This window comes from Macaca mulatta, chromosome 6 (genome assembly GCF_049350105.2).
Source record: "Macaca mulatta isolate MMU2019108-1 chromosome 6, T2T-MMU8v2.0, whole genome shotgun sequence".
Taxonomy (NCBI): domain Eukaryota; kingdom Metazoa; phylum Chordata; class Mammalia; order Primates; family Cercopithecidae; genus Macaca; species Macaca mulatta.
This window is the reverse complement of record NC_133411.1, coordinates 87,596,683-87,608,184: the sequence shown is the minus strand read 5'-3', so window position 1 is coordinate 87,608,184 and position 11,502 is coordinate 87,596,683. Positions and strand designations below refer to the sequence as shown.

General features: G+C 39.3%; 1 long non-coding RNA gene across 1 annotated transcript in view; it reads left to right on the top strand.

Annotated features, from left to right (window-relative positions):
- The window catches only part of LOC114678831 (uncharacterized), a 45,153-nt gene that overhangs the window by 5,403 nt on the left and 28,248 nt on the right, over positions 1–11,502 (top strand). The gene's annotated exons all lie outside the window — the stretch shown is intronic.

Genomic DNA, 11,502 nt, shown 5'->3' with positions numbered 1-11,502 from the left:
GCCATTCTCCTGCCTCAGCCTCCCGAGTAGCTGGGACTACAGGCGCCCGCCACCTCGCCCGGCTAGTTTTTTGTACTTTTTAGTAGAGAGGGGGTTTCACCGTGTCAGCCAGGATGGTCTCGATCTCCTGACCTCGTGATCCGCCCGTCTCGGCCTCCCAAAGTGCTGGGATTACAGGCTTGAGCCACCACGCCCGGCCTATATATATAATTTTTAAAAATTCTTCTTTTAAATACTAAGAAGGACTTCTAAGACCTAATCCTAAGGTACAGTACTCAATCTACATGTGTTGCCACTTTTCCTGTATTGGCTGTTTGTTTTTAAAACTGAAATTTAGAATGGTGGATTTTAAGCATCGTGGATATGCTTAATGCCACAGAACTGTACACTTAAAATGACTAGTAGTAAATTTTATGTGTATTACCATGATATAAAAAAAATTTTTTTTAAACTGGTGTTTAACCATTTTATGAGTAGTATTTTCTTGATTCTCTTGAAGCTCAGTTTTACATCTTTCTCCTTTATTTACGACTTAAGTTGCTCTTAAATTTAAGAATCAAGGTGTTAGCTATGTATACTTTCCCTTATCACAAAATCTGCTAACAATTTGAATTTGGAATGTGCAATTTGTGAAACACAGCCTTCTTAAGAATGTGCATGTTTGTTCCATGGGTATATTGCATGATGCTGAGGCTTGGGGTATGATTGATCCCATCACCCAAGTACTGAACATAATACCTAATAGTTTTTCAACCCTTGCTCTCCTCCCTCTAGCAGTCCCCAGCAAATGTTGTTGCCATCTTTATGTCCATGAATACCTAGTGTTCAGCTCCTACTTATAAGCAAGAACATGAGGTACTTGGTTTTCTGTTCCTGTGTTAAGTCACTTAACATAATGGCCTCTAGCTTCATCCATGTTGCTGCAAAAGACATGATTTGATTCTTTTTATGCCTGCATAGTATTCCATGGTGTATATGTACATATTTACTTTATCCAATCCACTATTCATGGGCCGCTAGGTTGATTTCCATGCCTTTACTATTGTGAATAGTGCTGCAGTGAACCTATGAGTGCCTGTGTCTTTATAACGGAACGATTTACATTCCTTTGAGTATATACCCAGTAACAGGACTGCTGGGTCAAGTGGTAGTTCTGAGTTCTTTGAGAAATTCCAAACTGCTTTCCACAGTGGCTGGTCTAATTTACATTCACACCAACAGTGTATTAACATTCCTTTTCTCTGCAGCCTCACCAGCATCTGCTGTTTTTTGACCTTTTTTTTTTTTTTTTTTTTTTTTTGAGATGGAGTCTCGCTTTGTCGCCAGGCTGGAGTGCAGTGGCGCGATCTTGGCTCACTGCAACCTCCGCCTCCTTGGTTCAAGTGATTCTCCTGCCTCAGCCTCCTAAGTAGCTGGGACCATAGGCATGCACCACCACGCCTGGCTAATTTTTGTATTTTCAGTAGAGACGGGGTTTCACGATGTTGGCCATCATGGTCACAATGTTGGCCATGATGGTCTCGATCTCTTGACCTCGTAATCTGCCCGCCTCGGCCTCCCAAAGTACTGGGATTACAGACATGAGCCACCGTGCCCAGCCTGTTGTTTTTTGACTTTTTAATCACCATTCTGACTGGTGGGAGATGGTATCTCATTGTGGTTTTAATTTGCATTTCTCTGCTGATTAGTGATGGTAAGTATTTCTTCATATGTTTGTTGGCCACTTGTATATCTTCTTTTGAGAAGCACCTGTTCATGTCTTTTGCCCATTTTTTAATGGGGTTGTTTTGTGCTTGTTCAATTGTTTACATTGTTTATAGATTCTGGATATTAGACCTTTGTTGGATGCATAGTTTGTGAATATTTTCTCCCATTCTGTAGGTTGTCTGTTTACTCTGTTGATAGTTTCTTTTGCTGTGCAGAAGCTCTTTAGTTTAATTAGATAGTCCCACTTAAACCAATTTTTGTTTTTGTTACAGTTGTTTTTGAGAAGTTAGCGTACATTCTTTTCCAAGGCCAGTGTCCAGAACGGTGTTTCCTAGATTTTCTTCTAGAATTCTTATACTTTGAGGTCTTACATTTAAATTTTTAATCTATCTATTGTTAATTTTTGAAAGGTACAATCCAGTTTCATTCTTCCACATGTTGCTAGCTAGCCATCCCAACACAATTGAATAGGGAGTCCTTTCCCTATTGCTTTTTTGCTGTTGTAGATTTTCTTGAATATAAGATGGTTGTGCAGCTTTATATCTGGTTTTTCTATTCTATTCCCATTTGTCTCTGTGTCTCTTTTTGTACCAGTACCATGCTGTTTGGGTTACTGTAACCTATTAGGATAGTTTCAAGTCAGGTAATATGATACCTCCAACTTTGTTCCCTTTGCTTAGGATTGTTTTAGCTATTCCTGCTCTTTTTTGGTTCCATGTAAATTTCAGAATAGCTTTTTTCTAGTTGTGTGAAAAATGACATTGGTAGTTTGGTGAGAATAGCATTGAATCTGTAGATTGCTTTGGGCAGTATGGCTACTTTAATGATATTGATTCTTCCAGTCTGAGCATGAAATGTTTTTCCATCTGTTTGTGTCATCTGTGTTTGTAGTTCTCCTTGTAGCAGTCTTTCACCTCCTTGGTTAGAAGTGTTCTTAGGTATCTCTCTCTCTCTCTCTCTCTCTCTTTGTGTGTATGTGTGTGTTGTACATGGGATTGCGTTCTTGAGATGGCTTTCAACTTGAATGTTACTGGAATATAGAAATGCTACTGTTTTCATATGTTGATTTTGTATCCTCAAACTTTACTGAAGTTGTTTATCAGTTCTAGGAGCTTTTTGATGACAGCTTTAGGGGTTTTTTTTTTTTTTTAGACAGACTCTCACTCTGTCACCCAGACTGGAGTGCAATGGCGCAATCTTGGCTCAATGCAACCTCCACCTCCCGGGTTCAGGTGATTCTCCTGCCTCAGCCTCCTGAGTAGCTGGGATTACAGGCATGCGCCACCATGCCTGGCTAATTTTTTTTTTTTTTTGTATTTTTAGTAGAGATGGGGTTTCACCATGTTGGTCAGGCTGGTCTCGAACTCCTGACATCGTGATCCTCCCACCTTGGCCTCCCAAAGTGCTGGGATTACAGGCGTGAGCCACCACACCCAGCCAGCTTTAGGGTTTTTTAGGTATAGAATCATATCATCCATGAAGACAGATAGTTTCACTTCTTCTTTGCCTATTTGGATGCCTTTCTTTCTTTCTCTTGCCCGATTGCTCTGGCTAGCATTTCTAGTACTGTGGTGAATATGAGTGGTAAGAGAAGGCATCCTTGTCTTACTCCAGTTCTCAAGGGAAATGCTTCCAGTTTTTGCTTGTTCAGTATGATGTTAGCTGTGGGTTTGTCATAGATGGCTCTTATTATTTGGATTATGTTCCTTTTAGAGAGGAGGCGGTTAGGGGTTGGCTAGGCAATTAGGGAAGGTCTTTGGAGAAGAACAACACTTTTGGGACCACAGCTGCACTGCCCCTGTTATGTAGCAAGCACGTGGAAATGTGGTGAAGAGCTTCCTCTTACACCAGGATGTTTGCCCAAGAAGGGAGTGTCCCAACTTAGGTGCAGGTGCAGTAAATAAACGTAACGTCCTTAACTTGACCCAGCTCATTATATATACATAGTTAACATGACATCTGCATGGTAGTTTCACCCCCCCTCTGCCAAGTGGGCTTTTCTGTGATGTTTATGGGTAATAACGAAGATGGAGTAACCTTGGACAAGAATGCACCTGTGCAGAAAGAAGTGGGATCAGGAAGCAACCAGGACGTAGAGGGTTGTGCAAGATGCAAATGAGAAAAACGCCCCTGGAAAGGGGGGACAAAAACCCCTGGGGACAAGCCCATAGGCATCAGCCCACTTTCAAGTCTTGCTGCTGAGAGCTTTTCCTGTTGCTTAATAAAAATCTATGCCCTACTTACTCTCTGGTGTCCATGAACCTCATTCCTCTTGGTCATGGGACAAGAACTTGGAACTCACCGAACTATGGGAGTGAAGGAGCCACAACACCTTGATGCATAGTTTCTTGAGGATTTTTATTATGAAGGGATATTAGATTTTATCAAAAGCTTTTTTTGTGTGTCTGTTGAGATGATTATATTGTTTTTGTTTTACTTCTGTTTATGGGCTGAATCACATTTATTGATTTGCACATGTTGAGCTAACTGTGCTTTCTGGGAATGAAGCCTACTTGATCGTAGTAAATTAACTTTTTGATGTGCTGTTGTATTCAGTTTGCTAGTATTTTTGTTCAGGATCTTTGCATCTGTGTTCATCAGGGATACTGGCCTATAGTTTTCTCTTTTTTGTGTGTGTGTGTCTTTGCCAGGTTTTGGTGTCAGGGTGATGCTGGCTTCATAGAATGATTTAGGAAGAGGTTCTTCCCTGATTTTTTTTTTTTTAAATAGTTTAAGTAGAATTGGTACCAGCTCTTCTTTGTGTGTCTAGTAGAATTCTGCTGTGAATCCATCTGGTCTGGGGCTTTTATTGGCTTATAGATACTTTTTTTTGTCACTGATTTCAATTTCAGAACTTGATATTGGTCTATTCAGGGTTTGGATTTCTCCTTGATTCAATCTTGGGAGATTGTGTGTTTCTAGGAATGTGTCCATTTTCTCTTGATTTTCTAGTTTGTGTGCATAGAGGTGTTCATAATAGTCTTTGAGGATCTTTTGTATTTCTGTGGGATTGGTGGTAATATCACCTTTGTCATTTATTTATTTAGAGACAGGGTCTCACCCTTTTGCCCAGGCTGGAGTGCAGTGCCATAATCATGGCTCACTGAAGTCTCAACCTCCCTGGGCTCAGGTAATCCTCCCACTTCAGCCTCCCAAGTAGCTAGGACTAAGTGCATGCCACCTTGCCTAGCTAACTTCTGTAGAGACAGGGTTTCATCATGTTACCCAGCCTGGTCTTGAACTCCTGGGCTCAAGTGATCCACCTACCTTGTCCTCCTAAAGTGCTAGGATTACAGGCATGAGCCAACATGCCTGGCCACCTTTGTCCTATCTAACTGCTTATTTGGATTATCTCTCTTTTTTCTTTGTTAATCTAGGTAGTGGTCTGTGATCTTTTTTATCCTTCAGAAGACCAATTTTTGGATTTGTTGATTCTTTGTATGGACTTTTGGGTCTGAATTTTGTTTGCTTCTGCTCTGAAATAACTAAAATTTATTTTCTTCTGCTAGCTTTGGGGTTCTTATTTTTCTAGTTCCTCTATGTGTGATGTTAGGTCATTAATTTGAGATTTTTCTAACATTTCGAGTATAGTTTTTGCTATATCTTAGATATTTTGGTATGTTGTCTTTCTATTTTCATTTCTTTCAAAGAATTTTTTGATTTCTGCCCCAATTTTCTTGTTTACCCAAAAGTCCTCTGGGACTAAGTTGTTTAATTTCCGTGTAATTGTGTGGTTTTGAGCAATCTTCTTGGTATGGTTGGTATGATTTTGATTTTTTTTTAGTTTATTAAGACTTGGTTTATAGCCGGTATGTGGTTGATCTTGGAGTATGTTCCCATGTGCAGATAAGAATGTGTCTTGTGGCAAACTAAAGCAGGAACACAAAACCAAATACTGCATATTCTCATTTGTAAGTGAGAACTGAACAGTGAGAACACATGGACACAGGGAGGGGAACAGCACACACGAGGGCCTGTCGGCGGGGTCAGGGGCTAGGGGAGGAAGAGTATCAGGAAAAATAGCTAATGCATGCTGGGCTTAATGCCTAGGTGATGGGTTGACAGGAGCAGCAAACCTCCATGGCACACGTTTACCTAGGTAACAAACCTGCACATCCTGCATATGTACCCCGGAACATAAAATAAGAATGTATATTCTGTGATTGATAGGTGGAGTATTTTATAGATGTCTGTTAGGTCCAACTGGTCAAATGTCAAATGTCAGTTTAGAATTTCTTTGTTAGTTTTTTACCTTGATGATCTTTCTAATGTTGTCAATGTGGTGTTAAAGTCTTCCACTATTATTGGGTGGGTGTCTTAATTCTTTTTGTAGATCTAGAAGTACTTGTTTTATGAATCTTGTTGCTCCAATGTTGTGTGCTTATATATATTTAGGATAGTTACGTCGTCCTGTTGAATTGAACCCTTTATCATTGTATTATATAATGCCCTTCTTTGTCCTTTTTTTACTGTTGTTGGTTTACAGTCTGTTTTATCTGATATAAAAATAGTGACCCCTACTCTTTTGTTTTCCATTGCATGACAGATCTTTTCCCAAACTTTTACTGAGTCTGTGGGTGTCCTTATGTGTGAGATTGGTCTTTTGAAGACAGCAGATGGATAGGTCTTGCTTTTCTAATCCAACTTGTCATTCTGTGCCTTTTAAGTGGGGGCATTTAGACCATTTACATTCAAGATTAATATTGATATGTGAGGTTTTGTGGATCCAGAATTTTAAATGTCTGTTTCCTTCCCTGTGCTGAGAGATATGGCCATGTTACCTTCCTGAGATTGTCTAATATTTCATTCTGTTACTTGCTGGGCTAATAATAAAGGACACATTGATACCTGACAAATATTCATCTTTCCTTGCCAACTTCATATATTGCAGAATCTTATAGTAGCCCTATTTGAGGATGGTTGGACTTTCCATCCCTGTCATGGAATGGGGAATATATTCCTAGAAAAGAGGGTTTTTTTTGTTTTTTGTTTTTTGTTTTTTTAAATTGGGGCCTTTTTGGCGTAGAAAAGTGCTAACAACTTAAAAGAGGGAAAAAACAACACCTCAGCAGCATAATGAGAAAATTTGGGATTAGAGAAAGATGTTTTGTTTCTATTTTTAAAAATAACAGGATGGCGAAAGACAGATAAGTTGATCTCTTTTTAATTAAACTAAAGCAATAGGACATTTTAAGTGAATATGGAAGTGATGTGCCAGGGAGTGTGTTACTTAAAAAACATCTTGAGGCTGGGCGTGGTGGTTCACGCCTGTAATCCCAGCACTTTGGGAGGCTGAGGCGGGCAGGTCACTTGAGGTCAGGAGTTTGAGACCAGCCTGGCCAACATGGTGAAACCCCATCTCTACCAAAAATACAAAAATTAGCCAGGCGTCGTGGCAGGCCCTTGTAATCCCGGCTACTCAGGAGGCTGAGGCAAGAGAACTGCTTGAACATGGGAGGAGGAGGTTGCAGTGAGCTGAGATTGTGCCACTGCACTCCAGCCTGGGTGACAGAGTGAGACTCCAGCTTAAAAAAAAAAAAAAAAAAAAAAGCTTGAATAATTAAAAATTTTACCTGTCTACCAGAAAGAGATGTGACTGCACTGTTAACCACATTGTTGCCAAATGAGTAAAATGTGTAAAAGATTTTAATACCAGTCCTCTTTTATTCATTAAAGTCTTTTTGTGGCTCGTTAATTTTAATGGTATAATCTAGTTCTGATTGAAGTGCACCTGAATGCAGTTAGTGCCTCATCAGTCCTGATGAGTTCCAAGTAATTCAGGCCCTGTCTGCAGTGTTCACAAATTGTGTCTATATTGACATCTGTTTTATGCATATTTGCACATGTCTTCAGCAGCACAGTTTTTATAATACAGGAGCCCAGTGTCTTCCTTTTTGGCCCCATCTACATTATTTAAAAGAGTTTTCTATTTTCATAATTACTTTTATGCCAAAAACAAGTTTTATGCAAACAAAGAATTTGTGATGATGCCAAATTTTGGCATTCAGGTTGAATATAGATACAGTTTATGAGTCTAATACACTTTTGAAGAATAGGGAATCTCATGTATGTAGTAAAAAGTAAATGATAATATCATTTCATTGTATTTCCACTGTAAGTTTCATGAAGCTATTAAAAAACTTCTTAAATCCTGCTTTTACAGTTTCATAATTACATGCCTCAAACTAGGTTTACTCATTTTCAGATATAGATTATGTTTGCAGAATGAATACATGATTAATTATGGGTACACCTCTTTAATCCTTCATTTCTTGTGTGGGTGTTTTCACAGCACTCAGATAAGTGATTAGTTGAACATGGTCAAACAGTCTAACCCCATTTCCACCCTAGGGTGAATAGAGCTTTCTCTGGTGATGCTGAACGTTTATTCATCAGTTATGATCTCAGTCTTTTTTTGTTTGTTTGTTTTTGGAAATGAAGTTTCACTCTTGTTGTCCAGGCTGGAGTGCAGTGGCATGATCTTGGCTCACTGCATCCTCCACCCCCCAGGTTCAAGCAATTCTCATGCCTCAGCCTCCCAAGTAGCTGCCACCACGCCTGGCTAATTTCTTGTATTTTTAGTAGAGACAAGGTTTCACCATGTTGGCCATGCTGATCTCGAACTCTTGACCTCAGGTGATCCCCCTGCCTCGGCCTCCCAAAGTGCTGGGATTACAAGTATGAGCCACTGCTCCTGGCCCAGTTATGATTTCTTAATTCCCCTTTTTTAGGTTCCATGATAACCATTTGCCTTCTCTGTATTTAAAAAAAAAAAAAAAAAAAAAGTGTTTTTTTACAGAAAGGGTAAAATGAAGTTGGTTCAGCATCCTTTTCTGAATCATCCAATTCCAGTCTTGCCTCCTGGGTGGTTCTTTGGTTTCATTTTACAGATGGCTGATCTCCACTTTGTGCAGATTTTTCTAGTTTAATTTTCAGATGGAAGTCTTATTAACTGACCTTAACGTTTTTTTGAGGGTTTTGAGGCCCCCTCATGTATTCTGTCTCCCAATAAAATTTTAAGCTCCTGGTTAGTTCCCTGCATAGATGAGAAATGAAATAAACAAATGACTATCAAATATATTAGATATTTTGTCATTTTAGAACAAAGCTTTTCTCCATTAAAATTGAGTAATAGCTATATATCCCTGATTTGCACTTAAAAATTATGCTTGATTCAATTTTAAATTTCAAAAAGTTGGTATGAAATAGTTTTTGACAATCAAAAGGAATGAAATGTTTTTTTGTCTAGGGACTACAGTTGACAAGAGGGGTCACTGTTGTGAAAGGGGAGTCAATTTTGGGAGCAGAAAGGTAGAGCTGGCCAGGTGTGGTGGCTTATACCTATAAACCTAGCATTTTGGGAGGCTGAGGTGGGAGGATCACTTAAGGTCAGAGTTTAAGACCAGCCTAGGCAATGTAGTGAGACTTCATCTCTATATAAAAAAAAATATATATATATATATTTTTAAAAAATTAGCCAAGCATGGTGGCACATACCTGTAGTCCCAGCCACTCAGGTGGCAGAGGCAGGAGGATTGCTTGAGCCCAGGAGATTGAGGCTGCAGGGAGCTATGATTGTGCCACTACATTCCAGCCTGGGCAACAGAGTGAGACCCTGTCTCAAAAACAAAACAACCAAAAAAAAAAAAAAAAAAAAGGCTGTTTTTACATAGAGCAGGGAGCAGTGGGGAGTAAGAGACTTGGCTGCCTCCTGGTTCTTACTGTTAACTTGTTCTGTTGTAACTTGACAGAGATGTGATACAACCCTGGCCTGAGAGCATGTAATTGCAGGCTCAGGGCTGAATGTTTGGTTTACGCAATGAAGTAAGCCACCAAAGTCGACCAAAGTGATAGATGAAAGTGAGGGAAATTTAGAATAGATAATGGAGGAGGTTGAAGATGAGTAGCAGCAATGGGACTTTAGTTCATACCACTAACCTCCCTCTTCTAAGATGTTCCTTAGGATGTGAGACCAATGGAAGTCATGGAAGAGCTTTTCCCTGAAGTAAATTTGTATGATGCACAGTGGACTGTGGTGGCCATGAAAATATATAACAGAAATTCCCTCTTGTGGGGACCATAATTGACAAATAACCTCAGTTACTGCCCCTCTGGATGAACCATTGTGTTGACACTGAGGCCAGGCTTCCTGTAGTCTGTGTTCAGCTCGTAACTGAGTAAAGTCCATTTCTGCCTTAGGAGATACAAAACTCTTAAGAGTGGGTGTGAAGACGGCTGAATCCATTGGCCTGGTTGAAACTTTCTGGTCTGGGACTTTTCCTACCCCTTCTTGCCGCCTTCCCTCTCAGTCTAGCGTACTGATTTGAAAGTATCTACTTCTTATCCTTTCCCACAAAAATCACTTTCATGTTAAATCCTGTCTTAGTGCCTGCTTCTTGGCAGCCCAAAACACAGTTGATATTCTTGTTTAAGTCTCCTGGTTTTTTCTTGATACTTTGTGTACTTGTTCTATGGAATTCTAAGAGTAAGACATATTGCGTTTTTGTCTATTTCCTCTTGCAGTTCTGTTAGTTTTGGCATCATATATTTTGAAACTTGTTATTAGATGAGCACATATTTAGAATGTTTAAGTCTTAATGAATTTGACATGTGCATAATTATGAAATGCTCCCCTTTATGCTTTTTTTCTGGAGTAAACTTTAGTAATAAAATAGAACACTCTTTCTTTTGATTGGTATTTTCACAGTATGTCTTTTTTCATCCTTTTACTTTTTGTGTCTTTATATTTAAAGTGAGTTTCCTGTACACAGGATATCATTGGTTTTTAAAATTTTTTCCCCAGCCTAATGGTCTCGGCCTTTTAAGTGGAGGGTTTGGACCAGCGATTGACACAATTTTTTTTTTTTCTGTAAAGAGCCACATACTACATATTTTGAGTTTTGTGGACGATACGGTCTTTTTTGCAGTTACTGAGATCTGCCATTATAGTACAAAAGCAGCCACAGACAGTATGTAAATGAATGTATGGCTCCGACGAGTCAGATTTTGCTTGTAGCTCTAGTTTGTCTTTTTTTTTTTTTTTTTTTTTTTTTTTTTTTTTTTTTTTTTTTGAGACAGAGTCTCGCCCTGTTGCCCAGGCTGGAGTACAGTGGCACAGTCTTGGCTCACTGCAATCTCTGCCTCCCAGGTTCAAGGAATTATCATGCCTCAGCCTCCTGAGTAGCTGGAATTACAGGCATGTACCACCATGCCCAGCTAATTTTTGTATTTTTGGTACAGATGAGGTTTGACCATGTTGGCCAGGCTGGTCTCAAACTCCTGACCTCAAGCAATCCTCCCACCTCGGTCTCCCAAAGTCCTGGGATTACAAGCATGTGCCGTTGTGCCCAGCCAACTATTTATATTCGATGTAATTGTGGATATAGTTGGCTTTCCACAGATACTGTAATTTATTGCACTTATCCCAATGAAAAGAATTGTATTCTTCTTCCTTCATTTGGAATTAATTTATTGATGACTTTAAAGTGTTTTGTCAGAAGATTAATTTTTCCTCCCCTTTCCTATTAAAATAGAATCAGTTTTCTTTAAAAGTCTTGGAAGAAGAAAGAGGTCTACTTCTGTGATGCAGTATGCTCCTAATAGGCACACTCTCCTACAGATAAGAACTATAAACTCTGATTAAATTTTTAAAATTATACAGGAACTCTGGAGATGGGGAAAAAAGCAGGTAGCTTTTGGAGAGTATTCAAATCTTAGAGGTTGAGATTGCACAAAGTACATTTCAAATTTTGCAGCATTAGCCTGCATAAGCCATAGATACAGTACAGCGTGGAG